Source organism: Notamacropus eugenii, chromosome 5 (assembly GCF_028372415.1).
Source record: "Notamacropus eugenii isolate mMacEug1 chromosome 5, mMacEug1.pri_v2, whole genome shotgun sequence".
Classification (NCBI taxonomy): Eukaryota; Metazoa; Chordata; class Mammalia; order Diprotodontia; family Macropodidae; genus Notamacropus; species Notamacropus eugenii.
Window position 1 is genome coordinate 321,529,889 of NC_092876.1, and position 19,358 is coordinate 321,549,246.

The window sequence follows — 19,358 nt, forward strand, 5'->3', positions numbered from 1 at the left end:
TTTATATATCAGTCTCTATCTGAAATGACAGGTTCAGTCCCCACTCCTAGTCCCCATGGATGCTGCATAGTATCAGGCTAATAGAGCTAAAAAGTGAAAAACAACAATATGTACCACCAATATGGTTAGAATCCAAAAAGGAACAAATAAGATGTGCGCAACTAAGTATAACACAAATAAAAATGTGATAAAAACAAAGGTATGATCCAGACCAAAACATACTATGGAGATTTAAGTGAGCTTGGAATGAGAGAGATGAAGTGACAAGAATTTGTGGTAAAAAAGATATCATATCTGTGGTTAAAAGGAGAAAAAAATCAAATAGGGTAAGATGAGCAAGGTATGTGTTATCTGCCCAAATACACAGGCAAAAGGGAGGGAAGAATGAGGTCAGGGAACAAGTCTCGCTGTTTGTCTGGAACAAGGAGGAGTGTGAAAGATTTCTTATGTGAAGAATAGAAAAATAGTTTGGAGATAGACTGTGGAGGTCCTCAAATGTTAGAAAAAGAATTCCTTTTTTTTATTCTAGAAGGTTTTGAGTCAATCTTGTACTTGAAAAAGATTTTGGCTGACGTGAGAAAGATGTCTGGGTAAGGGAACCAGGCACTGTCTTGCGTCAGGGATTATGACAAGGAATAGAATAGCAAAGTGGTCATCTCAGCTGTACATTGTCCTGAACTAGTGACCTCCTTTGATTCTATCTACACTCCTGGCCCTTAATCTAATTAAATGACTTAATTAACTGGTACCTTTCCTGTCCTATGACTAGCATAGCTCTCACTTCTGCTCTCCTAATAGCTGTGATTCAGAGGTACAGTAAGTTGAATCACACATCCCTTTTCCCTACCATCTCTCATCACACTTTCATCTGTATCCAGCTCAGCTTCTTTTCAGTCCTTCTCTTATCTTTTCGCCTTCCACTGTGTCCTATTTAATAGTTGCTCTATCAAAAGCAAGTTTCCTTTCATTGTAGGTCTCTTTCTCTCATAGTCTTTCTGTATTTTTCTGCTGATGAAACCCTGGCTTTACTGGAAGATGTTTTATCTCTGGTCATTGTTTCCAGGGTGTGTTGTTCCATCTCTCATAATTCTAACAGTCCAGGAAGAGTGTAAATGGTTAATCTTATTTTTCACATTAGTTTGAATTTCACTAAGGAGAATTTTTTGGAGGGTACCACATTTTATCTTACTTAATATTTTAAAAATATTTCATTTAATATTTTAAATATTTTACTTTTTACTTACATGTATAAACAATTTTAAGCTTCATTATTATTTTACAATTTTGAGCTACAAATTCCTTCTTACTCTCCTCCTTTCCCCCTCATTGAGAAAGCAAACAATTAATAAAGGTTATACATGTGCAGTCATGAAAAACATAGATCAATATTAATCATGTTGTGAAAGAAAACATAGATAAAAATATCCCAAAATAAAAAAGAATTCTTTGATTTGTATTCAGATTCCATCAGTTCTTTCTCTGGAGGTGGATAGAATTTTTCATCATAGGTTTTTCAGAATTGTCTTGGATCTTTGTATTGCTGAGAATAACTAAGTCATTCACAACTTATCATTGTGCAATATTGCTGGTACTGTGTACAATGTTTTCACATTCTACTTGTTTCACTCATTCTTGTAAATCTTCCCTGGTTATTTTGAAGGCTTTCTGATCATCATATCTTACAGCACAATAGTATTCCATCACAATCATATACTGCAACTTCTTTAGCCATTCTCCAGTTGATGTGCATTCCTTTAATTTCCAATTCTTTGTACCCACAAAAAGAGCTGCTATAAATATTTTTGTAGACACAGATTCTTTTCCTTTTTTTTCATTTCTTTGGGAAATAGACTTAGCATTTGTATTGATGGGTGAAAAGGTATGCACAGTTTTATAGTCCCTTGGGCATAGTTCCAAAATGCTCTCCAGAATCACTGAGTCAGTTCACAACTCCACCAACAGTGCTCTAGGGTCACAATTTTCCCACATCCCTTCCAAAATTTGTCATTTTTCTTTTCTGTCAATTAGTCAACCTGATGGATTGTGAGGTGGTACCTCAGAGTAATTTCAATATGCATTTCTCATGAATCTAATCTATAGTGATTTAGAGCATTTTTTTCATATGAATATAGATAACTTTGATTTCTTTATCTGAAAACTTCCTCTTCATATCCTTTGACTATTTATCGACTGGAAAGTAACTTGTATGACTATAAATTTGACCTGTGGAGAAACCTGTGGAAATTCCAACACCCCAGTTTTCTGCTTTCTTTCTAATATTGGCTGCATTGATTTTGTTTGTGTAAAAAAAACTTCTTTTAATTTAATGTAATCAAAAGTATGCATTTTATATCCTGTAATGCTCAATATTTCTTATTTGGTAATACATTCCTTAAGAGACTTTTTAGTTGTATTCTGGAGATCATTCAAATAATAGCCAAGGTCATACTTGGCACATGGGGAGTAGAAAAGCGGAAGCTGGAATACACATTTTCTGTGCTGTTATTTCCAGAATTCTCTTTTGCTATCATCATTAAATATCCTCTCCTACTTTGGAGATTTATTTCTTCTCTCTGTATAACTCTGTAAATATTTATGTGTAGATATTTATTACTTTAATTTACCAGCCTCCAGTCCATTTCTAAATCATCTAAGCTTGTAAAGTCCCTTACAAATTAATTTCCCCTTTGCAGTTTCATGAGGTAGGTGCTATTATTATCCCCATTTTACAAAGGAGGAAATTGAAGATAAAGACATTAAGCAATTTGCCAAGAACTACACTGATAATAATTTAATTAAGCAGGATTCAAACTTAGGTCTTCCTATCTTAAATCCAGAATCCATTCCACTAAAGCACACTGCCTATCTCATGACTTCCATTTTGACCCAGCTTTGGTTACCCCCAACAAAATGGTCTTGCCATCTAGACTGTATAGTCACTTAAAATTATGGCATCTCATCATGAATCCTGATATTCTTCCTCTGATCATTCTCTCTTACCTTTCCATTTCACCTGATACATTACTCTTCTCAAATCTAATTTTTTCTTGCCTCACTGTGACCTTCATTATATCATACCCCTTCCTATTCTTCCAGACCAAAACTTGTAGCTTGGCTTACCTTTATTTTCAATTTTGGCTCCGTAGTTATCCAGTTCAACTCCCTTGACTACCATGAGAATTATGGTCCCTAGTCCAGAATTACTCCAAGGACCTTCTTTGCAGACAGAGCCCCTGCAACTTTTTCTTTGTCTTCCTTAGCATTATTGATTAATATATTAATAATCCCTTATGTATACCTAGCAAGTAAGACACATTATAATAGACCTGGCCCCTAGCCCCTTCTCCATGTAGATACATATGAACAAAACAGCATTCAGGCTGTTTTTTTGGATAAACTGGTACCTCAGGGAAGTGACACAACTAAAACAGTGCCTCAGAAGATTGAAGATTATGTAGGCAATTATGGGAATGATTTGATTTCAAAGAAAGAGAAATTGGTGGCAGGGAGACAAGTTATAGATGTAGTCTCTGATTAAGGAATAGATAAAATGCTTTATAAGTTTTTCCTCAGTCATTGGAATGTATGTGTATATATTATATATGTGTATATGTGTGTACATATCATTTCTAAGACTAACTTGACCTTCCTGAGAAAATGACTGACAAAATTAGCCCACTAATCTATATTGCTTATATGTGATATACTCCAGCTGTCTTTTGATGTTCCATCAAGTCACTGTGGAGATTTTTCATCCATATTTAATCAGCTAATACTCTGCCATCTCATAGACTCTAGTTGTCTCTCTGACTTTCAGTCAAATTATTATATGGAAATTTAAAGTTTCCTCTCTTCCCACAAATACTATTTTGCATTTCATAATTAATTGATAATGAGGAATTCTAAAATGTAATATGACTGTGTATGGAAATTATTTACTCAAACTAGAAAATTCCAGATGATATGATGAAAACTCCCTTCCTCTGTAGTGACTTAATGGAATGTTATGACATACATATATGCTGTAACTCCATTTGCTACAACTAATGGTTTTAGGTATGGATGTTGTGGTGCTGGCTGATGGCTCGAGCATTTGTGTTTTCTTGGTGTTCATTGTTAGGCTAAAATTAGTAAAAACAGCAAGATCCATACTTTGTTGCATCTCAACTTCAGAGACTGCATTGAATATAACAATCACCTATGAGCAAAAAATCATGCACTAACACTCCCTCCACTTTAGTTTTGGCTTTTAGCTTTTCTAAGTTGAATAATTTGCCTTCAGTTTGGTATCTGATCTTGATGCCATGTTTGTCCTCATTAAAGGCGCTTGACAAGATGGCTGAAAACATCATGCTAAAAAGCATGAGAGCAAGCACACAGCCTAGTTTCATTCCATCAGTGACTGGGAAAGCATGAGAACATTGTCCATCATATAGATGGGCAAGCATGCCACCGTAAAATTGATGTGCAATTCTTTTTTTTGTATGAATTTCTTTGGGCAACAATTTTCACATAATTTTCTATAAGTATCATGACTGATAGTATCAAAGGCCTTGGTTAGATCTAGAAATGTTGTGTACAGACCTCTGTTCTTATCCTTGCATTTGTCCTAAAGTTGTTGGGCAGCAAACACTATATCAACTGTTCCTTGTCCCTTTCTGAAGCCACACTGGCTCTCAGGTAGATAACCATCTTCTAGGTAAAGGACCAGCATATTAAGGAGGACTCTGGCAAGAATCTTGCCAACAATCACTGATAGTGAGACCCCTGCTTCCACCCTCTGTAATTGACATAATACAATCTATTTTATTTACCTTTATAGAGATCCTTTAACTCCTGGGAGATAACCTCCTCTTGCCATATAATCTGGAAAATTTCAGTCAGCTTTTGTATGGGCAACAGACCCCCACCTTGCAAATATCAGCTGGAGTAGAATCAACACCAGGTGCTTTGACACACAAAAGGTGTCTAATGATACTTAAAATCTTTTCTTCAGTCGGAACTTCAGCTAGGGAGGAATTAACTTAATCTAAGGTAAATGGCCAATAGCTTTAGCACTGATTGATGACAGTCTGTTTACAACACTATGGAAGTGTTCAGCCCATCTCTCAAAGATCATATGTTTACCAATAATCCATGTGGCTCCATCAGCACTGAGTAGCTGAGAAGCACCATAGGTCTTTGGCCCAGAAGTAACCTTTGGGACATCATAAAAGTGCTTTGGATTGTTATTATCAGTATAAAACTGAATTTCATCTGCCTTCTTACTGAGCCAAGAATGCTGTTATCTCTCTAAGCTTCACTTATACTTTACTTTTGATAGACTTAAATGCTGCATTCTTAGAGAGGAATGAACTATCCTGAGAGTAAACCCCGTGGAGTTCTCATTTTTCATTTAGAAGCTTCTGAATTTCCCCATCATTTTTGCCAAACCAGTCTTGATATTTGTGAGTGTTCTGACTGATGAGAAAATGCCATGCTGAACACTAAATCTCTGATAGCTGCCCTTCCACTGTGGCCAAATGAGTGTTGGATCAACTTCTCCTCCAAGTTAACAACAAACTGTTTTGGTTCAGAGAAGAACTCTTATCTGTGGACATTAATTCTTCTGGTAGTCATTTTGCCTTGGGGGCACCACTTTTGTTGAATGTGAATACTTAATTTGAAGAGGATAAGTCTATGATCAGTTCACCACTCTGCATCACACATTGCCTTTGCCATTCTTACATCCTGTCTATTCCTTCTCCTGATAATCTTAATATAATCTATTCAATGCCAATGTTTGCTGTGAGGTTACATCGATGAAGTTTTATTGTATTTAGGTGAATGGAAGACAGTATTAGTGATGAGGTCATGAGATGCACAAGTCTTCAGTATTAAGAGACCATTGCCCCTGTTGTTTCCAATTACCTTTCTCCCAAGGACTCCCTATCACATCTGGTAATCTGAGCCTCCTCTAGCATTAAAGTCACTCAATTATAAGCTTGTCCTCTTTTAGCACTTTGATGATAAAGGTCTCCAGGTTTTCACAAAGTCTATCTTTGACATCATCAGTGTTTGTCATGGTGGGAACATAAGTACTGATGATAGTGGAGTGGCATTTTCCTGTAAGATACAATTACATTGTTATGAGACTGTCATTCTCTCCTTTTAGTAGGTATACAAGCTAGTTGACTACATTAGTTTTGATTGTAAAACCTAGTCCAGCTGCCTTGCACTCCCCTTTATTGTGACTCCTCCAAAAAAATATGTTTCCAGTTCTGACTTGAATAAACTGGCTTTCATTTGCCAGCCTTGGTTCACTCAGAGTTGCTATTTGGATCTAATACTTCATGAGTTCTCTCACAAGAGCTGTTCATTTTCCAGATCTACTGGATTTTGTATTTTCTGCAACTGTGTGCACATTCCATGTACCTATGTTGAATGGAATCATCTTTGCAGAAGTTTTTATACAATTTTTGTTTCTTGTATTTCAACCGTAGGGTGGGATCCTTGCTTGCCATAGTAATTGGGCCAGGGTTGGGTAAGCAAACAAGTTTTAGGGCATTTTTTCCTAGCCCCTTTCTCACAATAGGAGGTGAGCAATGATCCTTAAAAGGCTGCCCAGACACCCAGGGTTTTGCCAAATTCTACTACTGCTTCCAGTGAGAAGATGACCCTATGACTTGGGCCACTTGTGTTCAGGGTTGTGACTACACCTCTCAGTATATCTGTATCTGCTCCTCTGTCACTTGCCTCTTACCACAGGACTTTGAGACAGGTAAAAATGATAAAATGGTATGAGTGATGTCTTTTGATTCATGTGTAAATTGGCTTTAAGTGAAGCAGGGTTGCGTGAAGTCATCTGTTTCACCCTCTTCCTGAGTCATCACAGTTCAGTGGCAGGATAGAGTCAAGACAACTGGTGATGGCTCAAGATGCAGTCGATGACCTTGGTGTCTTCAATGTCTAACCAGGCTCAAAGTGCTCTATGGATTCTGCTTCAGCTACCCTCATAACTGGAGGAACAAATTGTTCTCATCTGCCCATTTTGCCAGTAGAAGTTTTCACATGTTTGGGGTAAACACTCGCCTAATTCTCTGACAGTTTTGAGACCCCTGGTTTTCATCAACCATCATTTGAAATGGTTTACCAGAGTGTGGCTGCTGTACATGCTCCAGCTTCTTGGAGCCACAGATGAGAGCAAAATGGATTAGGTGGACACCAAAGGTTGAAAGCAGCCCTGAAAAATGCTTGGCAGCCATCATACCAGCAGTACTAGTCTTCTCTGAACACACCCTCTACTCTGATTCTGATAATAATCCTGTGAGGGAGGGATGTATTGTTATTTTCTCCATTTTACAGTTAGGGAAACTTTTTTTTTTGGTGATGCAATCAGTATTAGGTGACTTACTCAGGACTACAGAGTCAGTAAGTGTCAAGTGCCTGAGGCTGAATTTGAACTCAGGTCCTCCTGATTCCAGGGACAGAGTTCTATGTACACTGGGCTGCCTAGTTTTAGTTGCTTGCCCAGGGAAACACAGCTAATTAGTGTCTGAGGGCTAGATTTGAATTCAGACTTCTTAACTCCAAACTTTGCACTCCATTTACTTCACTGTCTAGAATATTTCTTATCTTTGCCTTTTAAAATTTGTTTATATGTATTTTTTTACTCCACAACATAAATGAGAGGTAAAGGAATCACTCCACATATGGATGGATGAAATGTATGAGACTATAATCAGAAAAGGAAATACCTCTATCAGTTAGCTCAGAGACTGGAATATTAGGAGGCACATTCTGACAATGGAAAAGGTAGATTTGCAAGGTAGAGAATTTCCCATTTACAGGAGAAGTCATGCAGAGATGAAGGAGATCATATTAAGGATATTGTGAAAAAAAGATTTCTTAATTGGGTTGGAGTTTAGATTATATGACTTTTAAGGTTATTTCTAACCCTCGGATTCTGATATTCTATTATATGTGTAATACTTTAGTAGGGAGTGGTAGTAGCTACAAAAACAAAACAAAACAAAACAAAAAAACTGGGCTCCACACACAGCAGAGATCTTTCAATTTAGTTATGTAGAGAAAGCTAAGATGTGTGTGATCGAGATCTGAAAAAATTCTTCTGGGTCACTGAAATAGATAGGATACCCCAGATTTCCTATAGAATGAGGCATTTCAAAGGAAAGTCCAAGCTTAGTCATAACTAGGATGAATAGGCTAATTTAAACACAAACATAAACTCACAAAACCTTCAAAGAGGTGGGGGATCCTCAAAAAATGATTAACTTGGGGATTGATAACTCTCAATTTTTAGGCTATTGGGCAAGCCTATGGATGTACAGAATATAAGAATCTCAGTCAAGCTGTGGAGAATCATGACACGGTAAGGCAGGTAGCCTATGCTTAACTCTAAACTTTATGCTGATGATTACCAGGTCTATATATCCAGTCCTACTCTCTTCCCTGATCTTAAGTCCCATATAAAGTGTCCATATGAACACTTTAAACTAGATATCCCAGAGATATCTCAATATAATACCTTGAAAACTGAACACACTGAACTGATTCAACCATTCTGGATGCCCCCAAAAGGCTATAAAATCATGTATTCCCTTTGACCCAGAAAAGCTACTACTAGGTCTATGTCTCAGAGATTAAAAAAGGAGAAGGACCTATATGTACAAAAATAATTATAACAGCTCTTTTAGGAGTGGCAAAGAATTGGAAATTGAGAGGATCTCCCTCAATTGGGGAATGATTGAACAAGTTGTTGTATATGATTGTGATGGAATAATATTGTACTATAAGAAATATTGTACTATAAAATGAGCAGAATGGTTTTGGAAAAACCTGAGAAGACATATATGAACTTATGAAATATGAAGTGAGCTAAACCAGGAGATCATTGTAACAGTGACAGCAATAACGTACAAAGATCTACGGTAAATGACCTAGCAATACATTGATTTAAGATAATTCCAAAGAACTTATGATAAAATAATTCAGTTCACCTCCAGAAAAAGAATATTTGGATTATGAATGCAGATTAAAGCATACTAAAAAACAAAGAATCTTCTTTATTTTCCTTTTTTTTGGTCTGAGTTTCCTTTTGGAATATGGCTAATATGGAAATGTTTTGCCTGAATGCACATATATAATCTATAACAAATCACTTGACTTCCCTTGGAGGAGTGAGATGAGGGAAAAAGGGAGAGAATTTGGAACTCAAAATTAAAAAAAAACTTGAAAGTGTTTTTATATGTAATTCAGAAAACATAAAATATAAAAATTTTAAAAATGACTTTCATTAATAGCTATTACTTTGTATTGGAAGGAAGACTGGGAATCCAAAAGCATTTCCATGTAGAACTCATATGCATTCAAAAAGACATTGAGTGTTTTGGAACAAGAGGAAACACTGTGTAATAGAAATTAAGGTAGTTCTTCCAGACAATTTTCTAACATTGTAAAAAAAATCTCTAGGCAAGGATTTCTAGTCTTAGTAAATTATGTTTGGGCTATGACCTACTATTAAACATTTCATTTTATTATTGTTTCAAAAATCCTCAAACAAAGAAACAAAAAAAAGCACTGAACACATTATCTTTCTCCATAAGTTTAAAGTTTGCTTCATCCTATTGGTCAAGTAGATTTATTTCAAAGTAATATGGCTAATGGGGGAATGGGATAGAGAAATCTTTTCCTCTTTTCTAAGAATGATTCCTTTCAGAATCCAGGTTCTTCTTCTGCAACTGGCTTGAGATGCTTATAGAGTTAGCAACTTGGTCTCTTATGACTCTCAGAAATAAGGCTGTTTTTTTTACTCATCTCATGGCCACTTATTCCTAAAAGGACCATGGTGAAACCCTGTAAAATTTTCACACCTCATGATATTATATTTTATTTTTTGCTTTCTGTGACATCAACTATGGGAGTACTGGGAATAGTCTTCTCTTAAAAGAGATTTAAGATCAAATTACTTTCTATGTTATCTCTTTTGATCATCTATTGATTGTCTCATTCACAGAATCCAGTAAGGTAGGTGTCATTATCATCATTTGACAGATGATAAAATGAAGAATCAGAGACATTAAGTGAAGAGTTACTGAGTTGTTTGAGACAGGATTCAAGCTTAAGTCTTCCTGACTTCAAGTCCAGTGTTCTATCCCAAACCCATGAAACATTGTTTGATTAAGTGACAAATTGAGTGGTTCCCACCATTAGGATTACATCAGTCAGCAAGTCAACAAGTAGTTATGTAACTCTTGTCAGATACATGTAGACCTGTGTTAGGTACTGTGTTACATATTGGAAATATAAATATAAGTATGAAGAAAGACAGTCTCAACCCTCAAAAAGCTTATTTGCTAAGGTGGAAGATAATTCATTAAAGGAAACTAACAGGAGTAGATCTAGAGGTATCTGTGGCGCTAGGAAATGACAGTAAAAATCTGAGGACCCACCTGAAAAAGGAATGGTTGATCTGATTGCCCTACTTAAATGGAGGTTCAGGGAAGAGTCATCCAAACAGGGAGAAACTATGGGCATGAAAAGTAGTTCTAGTGTGTTAATTCTAGGGCTGACATGAGATTTCAGGATGAAGAGATTTCTAAGGCATAGTAGAAAAAGTTCAAAGTACTTAGTCCTAGAAAGGAATGGATATCAATTCAGTAGACAGAAAAAGAAAAAAAAAACAAAACTAAGCGAACTAAGCTGTCCAAGAAATCTTCACAGTAAAGATGGAACTTCAATCCAATAAACATTTATTAAGCAACCACTATGTACGAGGTGCCATGCTAATCACTGGGAATAAAATTAATAAAAATAAGAGTCCCTAGCCAAGGAATTTACTGTCTAATGGGTGCAGGGAGACAATGGCAAGAGTACCTGGAATGGGGACATCTTGGTTTCTGGATTTAAAACCAGACAGAGCATCAGATGCAGAATGGAATGCAATTCGTTGTGTGGGCTTGACGAGGGTTTAAAGGGTAGACAGCTTTCAAACAAGTAGAGAGGAATAGGGATGGCATTTTAGGCAGAAGGAAGAAAAGGATTATGCACAGGACCTGTACGGCAATAAAGACATAGTGCAGAAACTTTACTTTTGTCAATTCCATGTGAAAAAATGACAACAGGGTAACAAAGACTGTCATAAATAGGGTGTACAAAGGGCAGAGACACCCACAGGCAGCCAGGTGTGCTCCGTTGCCTGTCTGGTATGATTATTATTGTAATCATTATTAATGACAATAAAACTCTCCCTCTTCCATCAACCTCTGCCAGGATTTGTCAGTCCATGAATCCAGCAGCCTTGAGATGATGACTCATGGGATTAATGTCAATAGTTCAGTTATTAGATGATGCCTTTCCTTTTACAGTAGTCTAGGATACTTCTGCTGTGCTGAGATATAGGCCACTCCTGTGACAACAACAAAGTGTAAGAATGATGAGAATGAAGAATTGGTTTTGAGTTTCTGTAACACCTGTCTTCCAAGTGTCTTTTCTTCTTTCAAGAATAAAAGTGCATCATATTTTCTCACTCACTCTTGAAGTAAAGGAACAAGTAGCTTTCATTTTCTATTCCACCATTCTATTCAGGGAAATAGGATTATGACATTCCCAAGGTCAAAAACATGTTTGAACCCAGGCTAGATTTAAATATCTGAACAACTTAGTTTAACAGCTTTTAAAATAGTGTACTAATCTCAAGTAGAAAATTGATTTATTTTTCTTAAAAATTTTCAGTCACTGCCCACTGCTTCTAAAATAAAATATCAATCCATTGAGAAGTTAAAGTCTTTCATAATCTGGGTCCACTGGTTTTTTATGTTTATGTTACCACAGTCATTAAATATTTTTATTTAAAAAATTTTTGTCAATTAGCAAACATTTATTGTTTCTCCCACCTGTCTACCTTTTCTCCTCCTCCTCGTCCTTGGAAACAAATTCTTATAATAAATATACAGTCAAGTGAAATAAATCCCTCCACTGACCATCTCCAGAAAGCACATGCCTAATTTTGAATCATGAGTCCACTGTCTCTCTGTGAGAAGATGGCTAATATTCTTCACCATTGGTCATTTAGAATTGCAGGTGGTCATTTCATTGATCAGAATTCTTAAGTCTTTCCAAGTTTATGTCTATTATATTATTATTACAATATGGCAGTCATAGTATTACAGTGTATTGTAGAAATTGTTCTTATGGCTATACTTCCTTCCTTCTACATGACTCCATACAAGTCTTTTTGTGTCTCTCAAATTTTCCTTTTCATTTTTTCTTAAAGTATAATAGTACTTCATTACATTAATATTCCATAATTTGTTCAGCTGTTACCCAATTAATGGGAACACACTTAATTTTCAGTTCTTTTCCACTACATAAAAAATAAAACTGCTATAATATCTTTGTATATATATGGACTCCTTGTCTCTTTCTTTTGTTTTTTTTAGGGTACATGTCTGGTTGATATGATTTGCATAATGTAATAATTTTTGGAACACTTCCAAATTGTTTTTTAAAATGGCCAGACCAACACACAATTCTACCAATTGGACTTTAACTTTTATGTTCTTCTATATTTGTAATTTTCCATTTTGGGGATCAACTTTGCCACTCTAAAGGATGTGAGGTACATCATTAAAGTTATTTTACTTTGTGTTTCTTTCATTATTAAGGATTTAAAGGATTTTATCATATGACTATTGATAACTTGATTTTTTTCCCTGTGAAAACTGTCCATTTATGTCCTTTGACCAATTATTACTTGGAGACTTGCCCTTATTTTTATAAACTTGAATGTGCCTCATATATGTGTGTTGGGGGTGTAAGCTCAGTTCCATGTGGACAGTCTCGGGCGGGTAAAGGTGAGGACTTCTAAATCTTAGAGTTCTCAGGAGGCCCCCCAGGGAACAGCAGGGAATTGAGGTGTGAGACCGAGCTATCTCGTGCATTTCCGCCTCTTCCCGTGGGAAACGTGATGGGAGAGAGCATCCCTGCCCTTGAGATTGGCCGGGGTCTGGGCACACCTATTGTTATCTAACAGGCACGGTATTCAGGTGCAAACTGTGGCAGGAGAGCTTAAGTAGGGTCAGGAAAGCCTGAAGGCACTCAGCGCTGAGGGGCCCTTAGAGGACAGAAGGCCCCTCTTCCTTCTCTCCTCTCTTCTTTCTTCCCTCTCCCCTCTCTCCCCACTTCCACTTCTGCTTTCATTCTTACTGTAAGATCTTTGCCTCCTTGGGAGATTCCTTGCTCCTAAGGAAGAGTTCCCCCTGCACATGTAACCAAGACCCTGAATAAAGCCTAACCCTTGTTCGACTCTGGAAAGTCTCTTCTCTCATACGTTTATCCGGTTTGGCCAGCCGCAGACCTGCGATAGGTAAGGTAAGACTCGGGTAGCCCTCAGGCCTCTAGGCCTGGCATATGTGGACATTCATACATCCATCAATATACCTGACTATATACATGCATAAATACATAAAATTAGGCTTTTAGAGAAAAAAATCCCTGGAAAGATTTTCCCCCAGTTTAATGCTTCCTTTCTAATCTTAGTTGCAAAATTTGTGCAATAATTAAAATGTAATTGAAAGTTTCCATTTTATCTTTTGTGATTTTCTTTATACCTTGTCTGGCCATGGATTCTTCCCTCTTTCATAGATAGGAAAAGTAATGTCTTCCTTATTGTTCTAATTTGTTTGTGATGTGACCTTTTATATTTAATCTATTTGTTCAGTTGGTGTTTATCTCAGCCTATAGCATGAGATCTAGGTCTACATCTAATTTTTTCAGACTCTTCTTGCTTTCCCATAAGTTTTTCTTGAAAAGTAGGTTCTTAGCAGAGTAGATGGGGTCTCTGGGTTTATCAGAAGCAATTCTACTGTGTTCTTTTGCTTCTTCACACTGTGTGACTAATTTGTTCCAGTAAGTTATCTCTCTTTTTTTAAACCAGGACCAAATCGTTTCAGTGATCACTGCTTTGTAGTATAGTTTGAGGCCTGGTTTAGTTAAGGCCCTTTTTTTCCTAATTTTTGTCATGATTGTCCTTTGTATTCTTAACCTTTTGTTCCTCCAAATGAATTTTGCTATTGTTTCAAGCTCTTTGAAGTAATTCTCTGGTAGTTTAATTGATATGTCACTGAATAACTAAATTAATTTAGGTAGGTAGCATCATCATTTTTATTATTTTGTCTTTTGATATCGATGACAATTAATATTTCTCCTATTATTTAGATTTGTATTTATTTCCTTTAGCAAAGTTTTATAGTTGTATTTATGTAGATCCTTGGTCTATCTCAATGATAGACTTCCAAGTATTTTACATATTCTGTAGTTATTTTTATTGGTAATATACAAAAGGGTAGATAACTTATGGGGATTTATTTTATATTTTACAGCTTTGCTGAAGTCATTAATTGCTATAATTAATTTTTAGTTGATTCTTTGGGTTCTCTAAGTATACAGTCACATCACATACAAAGAGGATAATTTATTTCTTCTCTTTCTATAGTTATGCTCTCAATTTCTTTTTTTTTACCTCTATAACTAGCATTTCTAACACTATATAAAACATGGAAGTGATGATATTCAACATCCTTGATTTGCAACCAGTCTTATTGGAAAGACCTCTAATTTTCATTTCGTATAATGTTAGTTTTTTGTTTCATATTGAAATTATGTATCAAATTAAAGAAAGTTCCACTCATTCCTATGTTTTCCATTAGCTTTAATGGGTGGTATATTTTGTTAAAAAATTATCTGCAATCTATGATTTGTTTTGTTCTTACTAATATTGTCATTTACATTCATTATTTTCTTAATATTGATCCAATACTGCATTCCTGACATAAATGCAGATTATGTATAGTGTATAATCCTTGTGATATAGTGGTGTAGACTCTACCAAAATTTATTTGTATATCTTTTACTTCAAAAGGTATTAAGGGTATTAGTCAATGGTTTTCTTTCTCCTACTCAAACTGATTTGGGTATCAAGATCATATTTATATCATAAAAGGAATCAAGTAGGATTTCTTCTCTTCATATTTTTGCAGACAGTTTACATAGCATTGGGATTAACTGTTCTTTGATTATTTTATAGAATTTGTAAATCCACCTAGATTCCAGATTTTTTCCTTCAGTCATTCTTTTATGGTTTGTTTAATTGTTTTTATGAAATCACATTTATCTATTTCTTGTTCTGTGAATCTATACACTATTTTTTTATAAATATTCAAAAATTTCATTTTTTAGTCTTACTGGCATATTGTTGGGCAAATAATTTCTAATAATTCTCTTTTTTTCTTCTTCATTTGTTGTATATTTTTCTTTTTTTTATCTTTGTTATTAGCCCTTTGGATTTCCTCTTTCATGAAAATAAACTAGCTAATTATTTTCCCTGAAAAAGCCTGCTCCCAGTTTCTTATAATTCAGTGTTCTCTTTTGTTTGCTTCCAATTTTGTTAATTTCTTCTTTTATTTTTGCCATTTGAGGTTTTTAAATTTGCTGAATTTCTTTTTTAGTTGTACTTCACTTTTTTATATTTTCTTTCTGTATTTTGTAGATAAGTGTTTAGAGGTATGAATTTTTCCTCAAGGATTGTTTGGTTGCATTCTGAAAATCTGGCATGTTTTCTCATTTTTGTCAATATCTCTAATCAAATTATCTATTGTTTCTATGATATTTTCCTTGATCTGACAGTTTAAAAACATTGTTATTTGCTCTCCAATTAAGTTTTATTCTTTTGCAAATGACCTAATATTGAATATATTTTTAAATTTGATTTTGGTCAGTAAAGAATATGTTTAACATTTCTGCTTTTCTGCATTTCTTTGACAGGTTTATATGTCCTAATATATAGTAAATTTTTCTAAATATATCAGATATACCTGAGGAGTACACAAGTATATGTATATATATGTATATAGACACATGTACATATATATATACACATATGCATACACATATGTGTGTGTGCATCCCTTTCAATTTCCACTCATTAATTGTTAAAGATTTTTCATATCTAGCTTTTCCAAAATTTTATTCAGGCCTTAACTTCCTTTTTGCTTATTTTTATGATTAAATTTGTCTGGATCTGAAAGGAATGCATTGAGGTTCTCCCCTATTACAATTTTACTGTCTATTTCTCTGTATAGTTACTTTACGTTTTCCTTTAAGTATTTAGATGCTATGCCATTTTGTGCCTACATGTTCATTATTGATATTAATTCATCAATAGCACCTTTCAAACTCCCTAAATGTTATCCCCATTAACTCAGTCTGCTATCTACTTTTTTTCCAAACTACTTTCACATTACTCATGCACTCAAAACAAACACTCTTTCCTGCACATAATATTTCATTTTCTGTTTCTGTGTCTTTGTGCAAGCTGACCCCCAGAACCATAGTCCTCATTGTCCTCACCTCCAATTCTTTGAATTTTTAAATCCCTTCAAGACTCAGTTTATATATTACTTTCTGAGACATTTTCTGATCACCCAAATGAATGCAACCTCCCCATCTTCAAATTACTTTGTTTTTAAATTTCATATATATTTTGTGTTTACTTATTTGTGTGTATGTTATTTCACTCCAGTATAACAAAAGGTTCTGGGGTGAGGTGGTTTTTTCTTTGTATACCCCAGATCCAGAACTGAATCTTATTATCTTTGTATCCCAGGTTACTTATACAATAATGGCTAACTGTTTCCATCAGTCTGAAATACATTCTAAATGAATGAACCCCATCCCTTTATTTAGCATTTTTTCTATTTTTTAAATTAATGATCATAATACTTTCTCACTGACAGGTTACACTGGGCTAATGACGAATATTTCTCGAGACAGAAAAGTGTAAGCAGAATTTGGTGTTGGGATCAATCTTACTAACATTATTTTATGAATGATCAAACAGAGTGAGTATATGCATGCTGGAACCCTTAGACTTGTGGATGATACCAAGCACCATGTCATCCTTTAGAATGAAATATTGATGAATTCCAGGAAGATCCCACAATGTCTCATGAGAGGACAGGAATGAAGAATGAGCTTCAGTACAGACAAATGCAAGGTATAGTGAATAGAACATTAAATTTGGCATCAAAAAGGCATAAGTTAAAATCCTGTCTCAGGTGCTTACTTGCATAATCCTGAGCAAGTCTCAAACTTTCTAAGTCCTAGTTTCCTCATGTGTAAAATGAGGATAAGAATCATAGCTTCTACTTCCCATAGTTAACTTGATAACCAAATGAGATAATGGATATAAAGTGATTTCCAAACTTTAAGATGTTATATAAATTTAAGTTGGTAGTAATAGTAGTAGGGAAAGTATTGAGTATATTGGAACAAGGCCATATAAATATGCACAGTATATAGTTTCAAGAAAGGACAAATTCCTGAATCACAGATCCTGAATTTCAAGGAAAAATATATTGCCAAACTTTTGAGATAAAGCCATAAAAATTATACATCTCCCTAAACCATTATTCTGTGTTGAAATAGAATTCTGGGATGAGTAGGTTGTGGGGCTGACCCAGATGGTATGTGTGATTTGCTTAGTTTTCCCATCTAATCTTGAGAATGAGTGCTGTCTTGGAGACTAATAAAGTAGTATTTTGCTAAATGATCCCCATCATTTCCTGCTATGTTGGAATCTCTTTACTTTTCTCCTCTACAGTAGGAGTTAGTTCTCCTAAGTTCTCTTGGAAGCTTTTCATAGGGGATAGAGAAGGAAGAAGGTAGGTTATTTGGTATTAAAGCTAGTAACATTTTGAGTTTCCTTTTGGATCTATAAGTTTATTATGCAACCATTGTCTAATGGGAGAAAAACAAACTTCCAGATAAATTCTGAAGGGAAATGATTTACTTCAAAATTAAATTTAGGATAAGGGAGTTAAAACTGATTTAATATGTCAAGGGACCATAGTTTGGGGGAAAAGAAGCACAATAGTCTGTATTGCTAGGATTATCCATCAATTTTAGACAATAGAAACTTTCCCATTTTTGTATCAAGAAAAGAAGCGTAGCTTTCCATACTGTCTATGCAGGGGGATAATGGAAAACTCAATATCTTTGTACAGGCTGTCTTCTATACCTAGAATGCAATCCCTCATTACCTTTACCTCTTAACATTTCCAATTTCCTTTAAGGCTGAAATTTTACCTCCTGAAGCATCCTTTTCCTAAATCTTTGATTGTTATTATTTTATGTATGTTTTATATTTGAGAGGTCAAGACAGGTGTTCAGAGAGGACCAGCACCTCTGGTGTTAGTGCTTGCTTATCTCTTTTTGGGGTTACTTATCCATCTTTGGTATCTACCTATCACACAACTCTCACTTGTGGCTCCAAGAAGCTGTAGCAAGTTCAGTGGCCACACACTAGTAAAACCATTTCGGCAGATGGTCTGGGTTGAGAAGATGGAGTGGGGTTGATGACTTTGTGTAACTCTGCCTCGCTTAAATCAAATTCACAAACAAGTCGGAATGTCATTGGTCCTCTGAAAATGAAGGATGAACAACAACTATAACAGTATTTGAGAGGCAGTACAGTATGTGGGAGCGAGCTGATTTCCATATCAGAAAGACCTGGATTTAATTTCTGCCTTTGACAAATACTTTCTAGGTGACCTTGGGCAAGTAGATCATTGTCTCAGTACCTCAGACAACTCTTTCATATTTTAAATTTCAGAGCACATTTTGTTATACATAGATAGAACAAATGTCTTCCTTGTTTAGTTGTTTAATCATGTCCAATACTTTGTGATGCTGTAGTCCATGAGCTTGTTTTGTTTTGGCAAAGATACTGCAGGGGTTTGCCATTTCCTCCTCCAGTGAGTTAAGAAAAACAAATGCTAAGTGACTTGCCCAGTGTCACACAGCTAGTATGCGTCTGTAGCCAGATTTGAGCTCAGGTGTTCCTGACTCCTGTCCCACTGCTTTATCCATTGAGCCACCTAGTTTCCCCTCTGAAAGTTCCCCACAACAATGGAATAACAAAGATGTTACCTTCTTCTTCCCCTCCTAATATTTATTTTTGTCTGTATGAGTTATTCACCCTAGTCAAATGTAACTGGCGCAGTTGGGGAGAAAGAGCTAGATTTGGAGTCAGAGGAATTGGGATTAAATCCAAGCTTTACTACTTATTTCCAGGATGACTTTGGTAATATCTGTTAACTTTGCTTGTTTCCAGTTGATCATTTCAAAATTGGGGCACACTAGATTACCTTGATGTTTTCTTCTTACTCTAAATCTATGATTCTATTATTTATGTGGTATTGTTTAATTATTCTTCTTGTGTATCCAATATCCAGCAAAGTGCATGGCACATAGGAGGCATTTAATAAATATTCATTGAATTAGATTTAATTAAACTATCT